The sequence below is a fragment of the Planococcus citri genome, chromosome 1, assembly GCF_950023065.1.
Source record: "Planococcus citri chromosome 1, ihPlaCitr1.1, whole genome shotgun sequence".
Classification (NCBI taxonomy): Eukaryota; Metazoa; Arthropoda; class Insecta; order Hemiptera; family Pseudococcidae; genus Planococcus; species Planococcus citri.
In genome coordinates this window covers 51,236,906-51,254,540 of record NC_088677.1, presented here as the reverse complement: position 1 = coordinate 51,254,540, position 17,635 = coordinate 51,236,906, and the positions used below count along the sequence as shown (strand labels likewise).

The 17,635-nt window shown below is 35.3% G+C and overlaps 1 protein-coding gene across 4 annotated transcripts in view; it reads left to right on the top strand.

Annotated features, from left to right (window-relative positions):
* Positions 1-17,635, top strand: part of smash (smallish) — a 125,910-nt gene that overhangs the window by 57,182 nt on the left and 51,093 nt on the right. For 3 of the 4 annotated variants that reach the window (XM_065345932.1, XM_065345929.1, XM_065345930.1), the window contains exon 2: positions 7,608-7,694. The exons of the other annotated variant lie outside the window; for it this stretch is intronic. The gene's annotated coding sequence lies outside the window, so the exon portion shown is untranslated. The remainder of the gene's footprint in view (positions 1-7,607; positions 7,695-17,635) is intronic. 4 annotated transcript variants of the gene reach the window in all.

Genomic DNA, 17,635 nt, shown 5'->3' with positions numbered 1-17,635 from the left:
TGCAACATTTTTCCAAATTTTATGAAGCTAGCATCAGACTTTACTTTTCTTCAGCTGCAGAATGCTTCAATTGCCCTAGATGCAATCAACTTTGCTTTTACTGGGAGCCGGAGCCCTAGTTCAATGTTAAACTTATAGAAATCAATTCAGAAGGAATTATTTTGGAAGATAAGAGCACATCTCCAGTGATTTTCTCCCAGTTAGAAGATTCTAGATTTCTTTGAATACTTACAAGATTTAAAATTCGTAAAATGAAAACACTTTTCAACTATACTTATCTTGAGTTTACGATTTACCTTCTCTTATCGGTTCAAAATGTAAATCTTGAGACAGGATTATGTTTTTGGAGCGTGGAGTAAATGATTTTTGAGACATTTTTGGTTGAACATGGAATTCTCTCGTGCTTTGAGGAATCATCGTGGTGGGGGGGGGGTTGAAATCATTTTCAGAAAAGCTGGAGATGACCAGAAAACTCAGGCGTAGATTTGCTCCCTACCTTAGCATCAAAATTTCATCAATCTGAACGAGAATAGCTTTTGAATCTCATTAATTCTGATCCAACACCTGCGAACACCTCGCTCGAAAATTCATCCTCAAACGACGAATACCTACCTATAGACACTGTAGAATGAAATTTCTCCCATTTAACAAACGCGTTTGGTACCTAATGGGCAATTTGATTACATTACTCGATTATCTACTCGAAGAATGGGTGGAATAGGTTGTTGGGTTAATTTGTTGATATAATTTACGAATTGATAACGACTATTCGTTATTCAAATTCGAATACCTACGTTACATGGTACGACAGGCTCGGCCATGGTGCCTGTGCCTGTGCCACCGACGCTGCGAATGCTTTTGAAAGCATCGCTCATTTACGATCGATTGACGTTATTACGTTTGTATTGTCCTACGATGACATCCGGGCGTTGAATTTAACCTATGGTAACAAGGTGTATACGACAACGGAAGGAAATCTATTAAACGATGGCCGATTCATCAATGTCACATCGTTGCCGAAAAATCATAATGCGTAATATTTTCAAATCACATCTGCGCATGTACATATGTATGTACCTACGCTGAGGTGCTAGACCTACGCGTAAAAATCCTCTAATTTCTTTCACTACTTACTTCTTATAGGATGGCGAAAAAAATCTCAACACGTGTGTACGAGTATCTTCAGTAGGTTAGGTACAACTAGGTGCCTCTAGAATTGTACAAAGTACTATATGCGCCCATAACGAACTCCAGAACCAGAACCACGAACGAGTTGTCCGAAGATAAATCGGTCAATAAGCAAAAACAATAAAAAAAAAATACAGAATCGAATATCTGTGTGGTACGTGGTTTCCAGTTACACATATACGAGTGCATTCGGCTTGGGCATAGTGTCCATGTCAATCACAATCACGAAAAACGTCCATTTGAGTTAAAAAGTCGTTATCCGTTCTCCAGGTTTTTTTTTCTTTTCGGTGTGTGAAATCTTTCGTAGTGGTACGTGGAAGGCCGCCGAAAAAAAAAGACCAAGAACTGTTCTTCTTTTGCAGATGGATTTATCATACGGTTCTTTTTGATACGCGACCATAATTGACGAATGGAAAAAATTTTCTACAGATATCTGCGCGTATGAACGTTAAACTAGAGGTAGAGATGTCATTGACATAGCAGCGTATCCATCTATACCATAAGATCTGCAGTATATAAGGTGTAACCGCTATACTTGGCCGCAGAAAAGCACCATAGATATCTATATGTACATCTGTTCAATGTGTACCACTGTACCTATCTATCAACCTAGCTGCCAGCTACTGGAGAAATATACCTATGTATACTATACGATGTACATACGATGTTGGATAACCGTTGTCCGAATGGTTTCGTATGAGGATGGACGATACAGAGAAAAGGAGAAGTAGAGACGAGAGACGACCACGACGTCTATGCACTTGAAAGGAGAGAAAAACCAATCTGGAAAATTCGTAAATATATCAGAGAAGAGACAACGAGTATGTTAGGTGGAAAGACCTTGTTCCATGATTGGAGCGAATTATCCGTGTACCGTATCTGTGACTAATGTGCGTTACTGAAATGTCCAACAGCATCTCTTTTGTGTCGAGAGGAAAATTTTTAATATGTGTCTCTTTGGTCTGGATCGTGCGCAACCGTGCAGCGTGTAGATATAAGGAGTATGTAAGAGCCAAGAGCAACGTCGTTGTAACTTTTAGATAGCAGGATGTTTTGGAGCAGATTCCACCTCAGGAGTAATTGGGTTTACAGCTTTTGGAAAAATTTCTTAAAATTGAAGGCAATTTCTGAAAAATTAGAAAAGTTCTTCAAAAAATCCTGCACACGCTACGAGTAGATCTGAAGAGCTTGTCTGAAACCCCCCTTAACCAAAACTTTACGTGCAGAAGTTCAGTTTTGGATTTTTGACGAATTTTTGAATTTGGAAATCAAAAATAACTTTTATTAGGTATGGCGTGGCTTTAATTACCCATGTCTAATTTTGAAAATCTTTGTTACTTATTTCTTTTCCTTAAATGAAATGAACTAGTGCTAAAAGTCATTTCCTTGTAATCTTTTCAACAGGGAAACAATCACTTTTGGATCATTCGAGAGAGTTCAGCATGTTTTCAATTTTCCACTGGAATTTCAAATAATTTCAGAAGAGTCAAAAATAAACTCGAGTTTCTCTAACTTGGGTTGTAGAGCTGTTCCTTGTGACTTCATTTTTTTAAAATTAGCCAATGTTTCAATTTTTTGATGTAAATCAATATTAAATAACATTTCAATATGTTGAAAAATGAGAAGATGAGAAAATTTTAAACTCTTTAATCCATAAGCTTCATTTTCAATAAAATAACTGGAAGCTGATGCGAGTTTCTAAACAAGTTTCAAAAACGTATCACCATCGTAAGAAATACAACACCGTTCGGAATCATTTCATTTTCTTCATCGAGTTCGGTAAAATTTATAAGACACCTGTACAGGAGGAGGAGGACTCATCAACAACTTCGCATGAAAAGAAAAAAACCGCAGAAGTATTCGTACTCAACTAGAATTAATTCAATATGCGCCATGCGGTAAACCAAAATATATAGCTGGATATCCGAATAATGTAAGGTACCTAGCATGAAACAATGTTAACTATGATGATGAGAAAAACAGCAACGATTAGGAAATTAAAATTGACACTGGAATGAGAAAATTACATCGATTGTGTAATGGTTTCTTACAAACCTACCTTGTACATTTGAAACGGCGTTTACGCCTTTTATTTTAGTTGTTTTTTTTGTTGGTTAAATACGATTTGAAAACATGTTTTTCTTTCTTGTATTCCTTACAAATACATCTCATATAATACCGTTGTACTCGTATACTTGGATATAATTTCGTAGCCCAACGTTCTGGTCTTGAAAGTATAATAATGACCTAAAAATTTACCATTTTTTTTTTTTTTATAGTCAACGTGTGCTTGTTCGCAAACGAATAATATTTATCGTTCGCGAAAAACTTGGCTAGGAAAATGTGTAGAAAAATTTTATCGATATTGACGCGATAATATCTTTGTTATAAACACGTAGACTTTCGTAACCTGTGAACTTGATACCGTTTACACGATGGAAAAAAAACATGGTACATACTTCAGCTTCTATGCAATATCGACGTTTCTCTCCTGGTTTGAAGTTTCTTGTCGTGTTATTTTGTTTTTAACGCTACGACATATTTAAAAGAATAAAAAAAAAAATGAAAAGAGTCTTACACAGAACGGTAAAGTACTCGTATACTTTAACGATGACGTTGAACTTCCCGTTGATGGATTACGATGCTAAATACCGTAGCAGGGTGTACTAGAAATACATTAGTAAGTATACTCGAGAGCCAGAGAAAGCAGATGTAAAACCCTTGTAAATGATACCCTATGTCTTCTGTGCTACGTGCTGTTAATACGTAGAGGTACATTCTGTAGGAAATGGAAATGTGTATAAATGAATATTAAAAGCAAAAGAAAAAGAAAAAAAACGTAGCAAAAATATTACGCATATGCAGCTGTAAGTACATTGCAAAAAAGTATATATATATCGGGAGCATCGAAGGTGGAAAGTATTGCATATACGAGTAAGTTGCAGTTCGCCCTTCGAAATGACCTTTATAGATGAAAAATATCGATATTAAGAAAATAAACAATCGCATACACGATTAAAACGTGGTTCTTTTTTTTTCAAACACACGTGGTACTAGTGTAAGTCTTACTGTGTACCAGTATTGTACATGGATGACGATGAAGTAGCTGTATGAAGGAAGAGAAGAGAAAAGAAACACGAATTGTAACTTAATAAAATGGTTTATTTATTCGCAATCGTATGTGGATGGTTGGTCAAAGAATGAAAATCAATTTCAACTATTTTTTTTACCGTTATAGATTCTCGGTATATTATAGGTTATTCTAAACATGTACGATGAGTTGACGGTACTACTTACGCGTGCCCGCGTCCTATGTGAATGTGGTTGTGGTTTGTATGGCATCGATATAGTAAGTACTAGGTACTTGTAAATACAAATGGAAACGGGCAAATGAGAAAAAAAATTGCCAGCCTAGATAACGATCGACCGGCCAGGACTGAGGTCTGACACTCGGCCAAGACGTCGTATAAATTGTGTGAAAGACGTGTTGGACGTAGGTGTACGCTGGATGTTGGATGCTGGATGCTGAATGATCGATTCTCGGTTGTATTGTTGATCATAGATGTTGTACGTATTATGGACTAGTTCTTGGAAAATTTGGAAAAATTTTCATGCATCGAAAGGAGAGGCTATGATGCGTCGGTAGATATGATGATAGGGTTTTGATGTAGATACATACTTGTATTTATCGATTTGATACAACAACGTGCAAGTTAATGGGATGGCGTGTGGTGAAGATTTTGGTACCTATAATTTTATAAATGGTTTTTCACTATATCGCGAATTAGAGTGAATTTTCATTAACATTTTCGTTTCCCGTGTGGATGTACAGAATACAGAGGCGGATATTTGAGAATTTATCGTACAAACGTACAATTTTATATCCATTACCTATCTAGATGTTCTAAATATACAAATGGATCTGTTCAATTTGATTTTTGTGAGTTGTGTAGATTCACTGTTTGCAAAATCTACTAAAACGTTATGAATAGTACTCAATTCTAACTATTACGCTTTCATGTAGGTAGTTGAAAAAATAATCTGGTCAGCATCAAATTTTGATGAAAAAATGTTGATAATGTAAAAAAAAGTGAAGTACATCCTCTGAAATTTTGCTTGAGAATGTTTCTTTACTACTCCCCTCACTATTTTTTAGAAAAATGTTGAAATATTTTACGTTTTCAACCAATTTGACCATCTGGTGCCAATTCTAGGCTTCGCTATCAGGTACATTAATTCAAGATTCGAAAAAAGTTAGTAATTTTCATTGATTTTTTTCTTACTTTTTTGAGAAAAAATTAGGGGGGGGGTTGTGGCAATGCAATTTTGGCGTTGCCAGGGCCCCTGGAAGTCTAGAAACGCTAAATCTGCTTCCAAGTACTGTTTTGGTTTTCAACGCAGCAACAAAATGGTTATAAATGAATGAAGTATTAAAGTATCGACTTTCAAATTTCGAAACATTTCAAATCCCTTCTCCCTGTCGTCTTCTCATCTCCCAACTCACTATGGGTATCAAATGTCTCTGCTATCACCAGATTATTCACAAACATTAATTGGTCAAAATATCATGAACTCAACAAAAAAAAACACGAATAAATCCATGTCGAAATAGGAATTTTTCACTCTTGAAATCCAGCGATTTCATGGAATGGAAGCATAGAAAACCAAACGTTTCCATATGGGTCACCCTTATCCGTCTCCTTTTCACCTCTTATTTCGTCTCAAAATTCTGATTCCTGATAGGTAACTCAAAATATGTAAATGGGTAATTCTCAGAAAAAGGTAAAATTCGTGTACATGGCAAATTTCTCAACGGTTTTAACATGATTTTTTTTTTTTTTTTTTTTGGTCCATTCAAGAATGACCCCGCACACATTTCACACATGGTATTGAGGTTTTTAGACCCTCCTTTCATTGGTGTACATTTGATTTTATACCCCAAATGTCCTTCGACTTGGCTGTCACACATCATGTTTTTGAAAATGAATGTTATAAAGTGTCATGAACTTCATTTTTTTTTGGAAAAATTGACACATTCTCATTATCATAGAACATGAAGGTCTCTTATTGTGCAAATTGCAATTGCAATAAGTCTATAGGAAGCTCACAATTCACATTTGAAAACTGTCACACACTTTTTGCGCAAATTTTCGAGCAATTTTCAATTATTTTTGGTAGCTTCCCAATCCAACATTTTTTTCTGGCGAGTGGCTGCACTGGTTCACTGTCCTCATAAAAATGTTACCCCGCAATGTTTTTTTCAAAACCTACGCAATAGCTCGTTCTGATCGTACTTGTCTCTGAAAATATGATATTTCGCAAAATCGGTGTCCTTCGGCTTGCCTTTTTATTTACCCTGATGAACCCGCCAAAAACGATAATTGAGAAAGGGAAGTTATTCTACATGATAAGTACACATTCATTACGTGTTAAAAATCGAATAATGTCCAGTAGGTAACGCTAGAAACGAAAAAACGTTGAGATTGTCCTTCGGCTTGTCCAGCGCCCATTTGTCCTTCGACTTGGCCAAATTTCAGACAGCTGTACTTTTATCGCGCTAGTCGGCATATTACACGATAATACAAGCAAAATTTTACATTTTCTCCCTCCCCACACTTCACCTCTACCCCTACCAAAAAAATAAGTCCAGATTCGAACTCTGCGGCCTGAAAAACATAAATCGACATATTACACGATAATATAAGCAAAATTTGACATTTTCCCCCTCCCCACGCCTCACCCTCCACCTCTACAAAAAAAATAACTCCAGATTCGAATTCTACGACCTTGAAAACATGTCAATCGACATATTACACATCGATGAGGGTCGAATTCTAATTATCGCCGTTTTAGGGGGGCCGGGGTCCACAGTGGGGGGGGGATTGAATTGAGGCCAACACTAGAAAAGGGATCTGGGACACATATACAAATGATTCCCACTTGAAATTTTCCAAAAAAATGATTTTCGTTTTTCAAAATTATGCATATCAAAATCGACCCTTTTTCTGAGAATTACCCAAATGTACGTGCTTGGAGTACTGATTAGTAATGCTCAGTCTCGTGATATTTTTCTGAATGTTTTTCTGGTGGAGTTTGGGAAAAACTTTTCGCTGCGTAATATATGTAGAAAATATTTATCAAGAATTCGAGCCAATATTTATTTACTCCCCTCCCTCCCCCCTTCAATCAAGCAAAATTTTACTTTCTGTATTTTTAATTATTGTCAAAATTTTATGCAGTCAGTGAGCAATATGAGTGCAGCATAGATGCTTTCTATTTTGAAATGTATCATTGAAAGTTCGACTTTCAGTTTTTCAGACAGATCATGCTGTAGTTAATATTCAGTTATACACATTTGTTAGTGCTTGAACGAGGTCGCCTTTACGTAAACTAACGAACAATTTTTTTTTCTGTTTCAGGTGAGCAATATCGAATTGTTGCTGTACATATAACAACTGCATAGCGAAGAAGCGAAGATCGCATTTATATGAATCATTCTATTATAGGTACGTAATCTACTCATATTTAAAAAATGATTTAGGGTTAGAGGGAAGAAGGGAAGAAAAATGAAATTTTCCAATTGTAAACTGAAACCAAAGAAAAACTGTACAGAAATCAAAATAATTTAAAAATTCATGTACACACTCCTTCGCATTTTTTTATCAATTGATTTCTTTTCCTGTTCAGGGAGTTAGTTCGTTCAATTGCTCTTAATTTGTAGCAAATTTTGCCTACTTTGATTAAATGTAACTAACCAAAGTTTCATCAAAGTATATGAAAATATTTACGACCGATGCTCTCTCGTTGGCATACCTCGTTAAAGCATCATCGCGATGCTTTCTCCCGGGGCACCTCGCTCGTTAATTACATGCTAGAAATAGAACAGCGGAATCGTTTGTATCGGAAGATGGTCGCGGTCGGGTCCTAAAACAATGCATCGGCGACGAATCAATAGGTACAGAGAAAGAGAGATGATGCAAAAAAAAATTCACTGATGGGTACTTTCGATTATGAACTAAATTTATAATATAAATCGAGGACCCTCTTTCGTGTCTTTTTAATATTAATGATTCGCATGACAATGGTATTAAATCGGCGACTTGACTCGGCGTCAAAATAAATATTGCCATTGTTATTCGGGTTGCATTGTCGCGTTACAGCATGAAATATGCGGTATTCTGAGAAAAGCCGCGTTTGTTTGTAGACATGGTGTAGTATATAAATAGGAAAACCAAGAGAGTGTATCGATTTGGAGTGAAATTCTTCGTGTTCACATATGAGAGACGACATACGAGATAGACTATCGAAAGTTTTATACCTCGCCGTATCCTTTATTGTCGTCTTGAAAAAAAATTCTGCCTGCCGATCTTGACCCTGTTTTCCCAATCAGACCAGATGGAAAATGAATGGAAACGTCGCTGCTGAGACTCGAAAAACCTTCAACGTAGATTAGTTTTTTAAATTTGTAGATTAGCTTTCCTGCGCTTGGCAAATTCTACGCTAGGTGTAACTCGAGATTAACTTTTTTTTTCATGCGTTTCGCGCCCGGTTAGGATTGTAATGGCTGATAGGGTCGGACTTGTGCGACGATAATGTCCTGAAGGAATTATTCGCCATTCGCCAAATGGTGGGATTTAGAGTAAAGTAAATGGCGCGATAGTTGTGGGATAATTTAGCACGGGCGGTGTGCAGTGCACCAGCCTTTTAAATCGACTTAGGCCAAATAACCGCGTTAGAATAATTATAACGTGTAGGTCTAGGTACGTCTACTTACAATACAGCGCCTATATATATTACAATATTTACGCATAAACTGGTGTATGTGTAAGTAAGTGTACAAGTATAAAACACGACTGAATGAAAATTACGAAAAAAAAATTCTCGACCGACAAAGAAACCGTACGTTCTACTGCACTTGGCCCAAATGAGGTGAGCGAGCGTGCCGGTATATTTGAGTGTATATGTGTTGCGTTGTAATATAGATAACGGAAGATGTTTTGTACAGGTACCAGAATTATAAATATATACAAATTACCGGGATAAATTAACGAATTTCCACTTACAGTGTGGTATAAGTATGTACACATGCAGTACTTACTTGATGTACTGCAGACCTTGTCTTACGTTAGTACTACCTATCATGTATATACGAGTTGAACACGTCAGATTTCGATGGTAGGTAGCTGTATTGACGACGACATCGTGTAATGATAATAAATTACATTTCTTTCGGTCCGCTGAATCGATTGATTGCGATGGTAACATCGTATTATATATTTTTTCTCTCTGTGCCGAAAGAAAAAAACAACGGTAACGTTCATCAGAGTGAAAAAACGCTGCCGTTGTGACTCTATTGTCGAACAGGTTTATTTCAATTACCATAAAACGTTTTTATTAACTGTTTCACGTGGTTCTGTTCTGTGTGAAGCAATGTAGAGTATACTATGATTCAAAAAAAGTTTGATGCTGTAGTGATATCCTAAAGGATGCCTTTGAGCTGGTGAAAAAGAGAAGACTATAAAGTGGGGCATATACAATTTGGGCACAAGATAAGCAAGCACACCAGGGGGTCAGTAATGACACATACAAACTGGGCACATAAGAAAAAAAGAACGAAAGGAACACATACAAATTGGGCACATTAGAAAAAATGAACGAAATCGAAAAGAAGCCATACTATTTCGACACACTAGAAAATAATCAAATAGGTAAAATAGATAGGACATGTATCCACACATATGTTCTCAATAGATTTCATCCAAGATGTACAATTGTACATATGTAGGTGTAGGTACTCATCAACAAAGTAGGTACCTAGTACCTACTCTGCCAATTCATGTACTTACAATACTTACAAGGAAGGTGCCCCTGGTGACATTCACCGATTTCAACGATTTTTGCACCATTGAATAGAGGACATCGGACATAGCCTAACCCCAAATTTTCAGCTGCTGAAGTAGATATTTCAGTAATCCCAGGGGATTTTTCGATTTTCACATGGCAATTTTGAAAAATTGCCCAGAAATCGTCGGCCCAGGTCGCATACCAAATCCTCTCGTATTATTTGGGCATTTTAATACATATCATGAGACTAGCCCGTGGTGAAATTTTCAGCTGCTGAAGTTGATATTTTTTGACCAATTTTTATTTCAAAATATGCAATGTGAAAATCGAAAAATCGCCCTGCACGGCCAAAATATCAACTTCAGCAGCAACAAATTTCACTGTGGGTTAGTGTCATCATATGTATTAAAATTCCCAAATAATGTGGAAGTTTTCGATATGCGACCTGCGCCGGCTATTTTTGATCAATTTTTCAAAATTGCTACTCGGATTTATACTTACGAGATGTTAAAAATCGAAAAATCGCTCTCAAAAATCGTAATATCAACTTCAGCACCTGAAAATTAATTGTGGTTAGGCTAAATTTGATGTCCTCTATCTAATGGTGCAAGAATCTTTGAAATCGGTGAATGTCACCTGGGGCACCTCCCTTGTTAGGTACATAAAATTAAACTTACATCCATCCCTATTATCCGTATTAGAGTACTGTACCTAAAATAGGTACCTACTTGCGTATTTATGCGCAGGTTAGGTGTGACAAATTTTTTAAAATTCAAGTTTTTAAATAAAAGTTTTAAATGCGAGGTTCATTCTTTCCTGTGTGCCCAGTTTGTATGTGCTCTTTTCGTTCTTTTTACTTTCCGATCAGCGCGCAGCGATGTAAGGGAAGTATTGTAATCGACCGGTTTTTCGATTTCGAGTTTTTTTACGGAATTACACGTTTTAAGGTCCAAAAAGACTTTTGAGACTATTTTGAGCGTGATGTTCCGTGTGTGTGTGTGTGTGTGTGTGTGTGTGTATGTATGTATGTGCATATGTATGTGCACAAAAGTTTGTGAACACGATTGCAGACGCCCTAATTGAGATACTAAGTTAAAACTTGCACCTAATGATAGGTCCCATTGAAGGATGTCATAATAAGCTTTTCAGCTTCGTATGTAAAATCAGAAAAAAATTACGAGCATTTTGACGCGAAAACTCATGGCGTTCCCTATTCAATGGTACGTCAGTGACGTCACAGAAAACCAGTTGTTATCCTTAGCGCAGTGAACGCGAAGGCGCGCTCCAGATGTTAAGAAAAAGGTGAACCTTTTTCATGATACAACGAATAAGTGTGCATAAAGGGCTAAGTTTTTGTGCCAAGTGCTTCCCAACGTTCGGAAAGTTTTGTGATGCTTGCATCACGGTTTATTTTCTAGTGTGCCCAATTTGTAGGTGTCATTAGAGGGCGATTTCTAGCAGTGTGCCCAGTTTGTATGCCAGGAGTGAGAATGTGCCCAAATTGTATATGCCCATAAAGTGAAACTTGAGCGCACTGAGCTAGTTGACAAATCATAAAAATTATCAATTCTTTATGATTATGATTTTCTGATCCGTACAAGTATCATTTCCATTTTCTAAAAACACTTGAGCTAACCTCTCCATTATGGATCAGGGCATAAAATTGCTCATAGGCGAGAGTACCAAAAAGTGCTCGGAAGATGCGATCTCGCCGATGATCGTGTCGAGGAGTTTCTGTACCTGCCCATCTATGCATAATTCATAACATAATTAATTTTATGCGAGTACATTCGCTTAAATCTTAGCAATTTTTTCGCAAAACGTAAGAAAAAAATGTCCATGAGTTGAAGGACAAGAATGGAACGAATAATTGAAAATTCAATTCGAATTTCAAATCGTTGCATTAAGCGGAGTCACTGATCGTTTTTTCAATTCTTCTGAAAGAGCTGAATTCACTCTGAAATTTTGCTTACAATGCCTCCTTAGATATTTTTGAAAACAATTCAGCATACTTAGTAATCCCAACAATACTCATTATGTATTTTCACATTGAACCACGATAAGTAATGAATTCGCGAATAAAAACTTTAAAATCAATTATTATGAATCGATCTATAGAACGCAAAAAATCGTCTGTTCAAAGGTTGATTACCTATACTTTGCCTCGATTGTCTCAAAAAGACCCGCTATGTCCATACAATTTCCACTGTTTATGAAAAATCAAAATCAAGAATCAAAGATTTGTAATTGAGTAATCTTTTCAAAATCCACTTTTTTAAGATTTTAGGAAAAATTATTGTTACATGATCAACAACTAATCGTGTGATCATTTTTTGAGATTTCAAGGTCTTGACTTGTGATGAGGTTCCAAACTACTGATTAGGACTGTTGAACCAAAGTTGATGATCATACGTTAGGATATAGGGACGCAGGAGAAAAATAGTATCCAATTAGTAGTCATATAATACCCTCTTTTTTTTGGCGAATTGGACTGACTAGGAAACGGTCGAGACTGGTACCTAATTTCCCATCAAAACAAAACGTTGCCTAGGTAGTGTGCTGGGAAGGAGTTAATCTGCACGTGCCTAACCTGAAAATTGAAGGGACAAGTATTCAAATTCGCATAATTTAAAAATTCTATGAATCATGGATTTTGGCATAATTTTTTTAAGAATAAAAATATTGTTTTACAAAATTGTTTCTCTCTAAAACTTGAGGAGCTGTTGAGCTGTAAGCTATTAGATAATAATTATATTTTGAGAATAAAATGATTTTAAAAAAAATATAATTAGGTTCCTCAAAAATTTCAAAAAATTGAAGTAAATTTTTGTGCAACTTCTCAAAACGAGCTAAAAATGGTCATTTCGTTAAATTGTCCACCTTTGAAATTGAAGGCGCTATGGAAACACAACTAAACATGGAAAATTTTAGAGCAGCCTTGGTTTGAAGTGATGATCATGATCTCACATTGTTAAGGTATACTCAAACAAATCCAGAATTTGACACGAAAAAATTACAAAAATAGTAGCAACAAAATGGTAGTTTTTATTTCTACGTATACTTACAATATGACTGTTTCGGTTTCGGGGCACTTCCGGCACCTTGATTCTGAAAAAGCAATCGAACTTATTCAATACCGCTGACAATGATAATAAAAATCTCACGCCGCAAAAATATAGGTACCTAACGGTGAAAAGTAGAAAAAAAATCGTACCTACGTCGAGTAATTATGCCATGATAGCAGAAGAATTTATTGCGTAATTGTTTCAGTTACCTATTCTATCGAATGATGTAAAATACGAGTAGGTTAAGAGGTATACGAGGTAAGTCTCTGAAAAAGAGTAGAGGAAAAAAAGCACGCCGGAAGGCGTTTCCTTAAAATACGCTAATAAATATTTTATTTCGTCGGGCGGATTTGAATTTCACGCAGAAGGCGCACCGGGTAAATTACTGCGAGTAATTACGATGTAATAATTAACCGAATCATGTTACATTTACGAGTAAATTACGGTATCAAATAGCGTACACAGTACACACGATCAATTTTTTTTTCATTCATTGCCAAGCCGCGTGAGTGATAGTTCATCTACATAGAACTAGATATCTATAGCTATACCTAAGTACTTTAGCGTTTCTTCATTATGGTGGTTATGTGTGTACTTACTCGACTTGTATGTATTCGAATATAAACAATAAAGGAAATCAAATAGAGTCTTTTGTACCATAACATTAACTATATTATACGATTGCTGTAAGAAAGTAAAATATTAGCGGCTGTTTAATAAAAGCCGATGTGCCCGCCACGCCGCCATCGTAGCCAGATTCTTCGAATAGCAAGCGCGAAATCGAGAGCATTGCTCGATATTTTTTTTTCGAACTCGATCATTTCCGGTTTGGCGGAAAGCTGATGGCGAATAGTCGAACTCATTCCGAGCGTGTTCGAATCGAATCAAATCGTGCTCAGCTTCAGTTTGAGCTTTAGGATTATTTTTTCGATGGATGATAAGTTGATGACGAACAATTCAAACCCTATAATCATTACCCCTTCGGATGGTGAGCCAACTAACCAATTGACCGATGACAATTCAAAGTTAGCATATTTTTAGAACAAAGTAATTTACTCGGTTATTTACTGAGTTACCGATTTTTCTCATTTTTTTTCATACCAGAACATTGAGGATTCATAAAATAGCGCTCAGAAAAATTTAAAGATTGTATAGGGTTTTAAATTTTCCAAAATACCTAGTTCAAAATTGCGAAACCTGATGAAAAAATCAAATGACTAGCTGTTAACAAGGAAGCCCTCAATTTTAGTCGCATTTAAATTACAAATCACGATTAGTTGTTATGTTCCGTTTTGACACAAGTGGGGGAAAAAACAGCATTTTTGAAGACCTAAATTTTTCAAAAAATTACTTTTTTTGCTCTTGTGGAAAGTGGCATTCATTACATATTTCAAGAGTCAAGATAGGTAATAAAAAAGTTGTAAGTTTCATTCATTACTTGTGTTCAAAGGTGGAAAGGGTTAAAATTCCATTTGAAATTGTGCCATGATAATATCTACTATAATTCATGCTGTAAGAACAAAACCTTTCGTGTCATTGCATGATGGAATTTTTCAAGATCGATTTGTTCGTAAAGGCTTAATTTCGATTTCAACTGTGTTACGTTTTGTACGTAATAAGTTTTATTTTGTAGAATTCCTATTTCATAATTCAACAGGCTCCCTTACATGAATTCATGATGTAACTATAGGATTTTTTCATTATATTTCCTAGTGTGTGTGATCATATGAAAATAAAAATAGGTAGGTAGGTACTCTTGAGTCAGTTATCTGCTTCTCTCTTCAATTTAATAAATTCCCATTGAAACTAAAGTGTACGATTAACCAGCCACATAGGGTACATAAATACTTTGAATTTTAGTTCTAAATTTGTAAACAAGTGAAAATAAAAGACTAGACCTTTAGTTATGTTGTAACTATTTTGATTTTGATTTCAGTTTTCATCAGTCGATTATTCTAGAGGTTAAAATCAACCGAGATATAACTCTAAACTACAGAAGATCCAGTATCCCTCTTATCCCCTTTGAATATTTTACACCTGTAAACCCAACTTACGAAGATGAATTTTTATAGATTTTTATTATCAAGTCGTAAACACTCCTTGGTTCGTTCTTACATCTTTTTTTTTTTTTAGTACGAATGTCTTCAATTTCATAACTGTGATTTTTTTGCCTCTCATTTTAAGAGATGTAACTCCCATATTAGATTATGAAGCCGAATAAATTAACAAGTGTAGGTACCTAATAATTTACGATGCACAAAGTGATGATGTAAAAAAAGGATATAACTTGAAATATGTAATCGATTTTTTCTTCCATATGGAAGGTACACCTATTTTTAGCATTACTTACATTACACAAACCTATATAGGTAATTTAACAAATTACATTTATTTACCTACCTTTCACGCACTGTGATGACATTTAGAGGTTATATACGTACAAACCGAAGAAATCTTGAAGATTTGATTCGAAATTCTATAAGAAAAAAAATTACGACTAAAATAATAAAAAGTAAAACTAGTTGACGCGGTTTAAATGTTTGAAAAAAAAGTTTTAATTTCGTTTACGTGATTATGAAAAGTAAAAAGATCGTAAATTATTTCGCAGTCGAAATCTGATACCGAGATGCGACTCTGTGAACCGGTTGAATAGACAAATTTTCAAACATAGGTAGGTACATACAAGATAGAGATAGAGAGGTACTAAAATACTCTGTTTAAATGTTTAATGTTAAATGCAATGTGCTTATATTTATTCAGGGATTAATTCGTTTCATTAGTAATACGGGTACATAGTCGTATAGTCGTGTACTACTAGACCAGTTAATCTACTCGTACATAGGTTGGATTACACGATAACGAATCTGAATTTCGAATTTTCGACGCATCATGCTTCGGAGTTCGGACCAATTAATTGTAAGTGAGATACAGACTGGTTGCATTTGTCGAATTGATTAAAGAATGACAGATTAAACTGTGGGATATTTGCCCTAATACATTCATTTAATGGAGAACGTAGACAGATCAAAGACCTACTGACTTATTAATTGGCGAAATTTTCGCCAATGTAGATGGGCAAAGTTGTGAGATCTCATGCATTATGCATCACGAACATTTAATATACAGAAGTGTACGATTACATCGAAGGCGCATCGAATCTGACTCGGACTCGGAATCATTCGAGGCGGTCTTCCTATTAGAACAACCATCAGCTGAGCGTTTCAATATACGCCAAAACCGAATATTGAAGTTGTACTCGTATCTTTGATGCTCGATAGCTCTTCTAAATTGTTTGTCACATACTCGATTAAATACTTTTAGTAAAATATATGAGAGGCGTTTCGCGATATGGGTCCTTGTGGTGATTCGATGTTTTTTTTTTATTGGCGATTCCGACTTATTTTTTCACGAGAAATCGAATGGTGCAATCAGATTTCGCCTATCTCATCAACTTCTCGTTTAAAAATTACTTGAACATGAATACTCAAAAACTCACATTTTTGGGAAATCGAAAAACAAAGTTTTTGTTTGTTTTTGATTTTTTTTTTTTTTTTTAAAAGGTCGATGGAAAAATTATTTTATTGTTGTTACCTATGTAAAATTTCATGGCGAATCCGAATTTCTCGGTATTTTTTTGCGGGGTAGTCTGTAACATTGTGTAAATTCGCCTTTTCACCACAAGGTCCCTTTTCTAAATCACGGATATCAGGCGATGATGAACGAATTTCGTCAAAATTTCCCATCCAACCTATGCGCAAGACAACACTGCACCCAAAAATAATAAAAAAAAAAAATCGAAAAAATCGAAGCAATTCGATGTTTTCTCTCTCCTGAAAAAATCGAAATATCACCACAAGGACCCTTATCGCAAAACCCCTCTCATATGAAAGTTTTGAAAATGTCAAGCCTAAAAATTCTGGAAATGTCCAAACCTTATCGATCATCGCCCTTTGAAAAGTAAAAATATCAATTTTTTCAGCTGCAACATAGTGTATAATAAATTTTAGTAGAAAATTAATCTCGATTACTTACTTATCTTTAATGGCTTTGAAAATATTACCCCAATTGACGAGCAACCGCAATCTATTGTAGTTTACATTTTAGTTAGATAATTATTTCGAGTGTTTAGCATATTTGTATAAACGTAGCTATAATTTGATAAAAATTTTCCCCGTGCCTATTTACCTACCTAAACGTACATTCAATTGCCTTAAAATTATACAAAATCAACACTAAAAAATAGTGACTCATTCGAGGGAAAATATTACACCATTTATGGAAATTTTTTGTGCTTTTCAATGTCGAATATTTAAAATTTTAAAAATAGAAAAATATTTTGCCTGCATTACTTTTTATACAGTGAGTCTTCAACTTTTAAAGGAACAAATCAGGTGGTATGAAAACGCAAAAATTGTTCACTTAACGAGAGATTTAAACTGCATTATGAATCAGTTTACAGGTGATTTTAATATTAATTTTATCGTGAAAATTTCAACAAAATGAGCAAAAAAAAGTGAAAAAATCAAACCAGCAAAAAT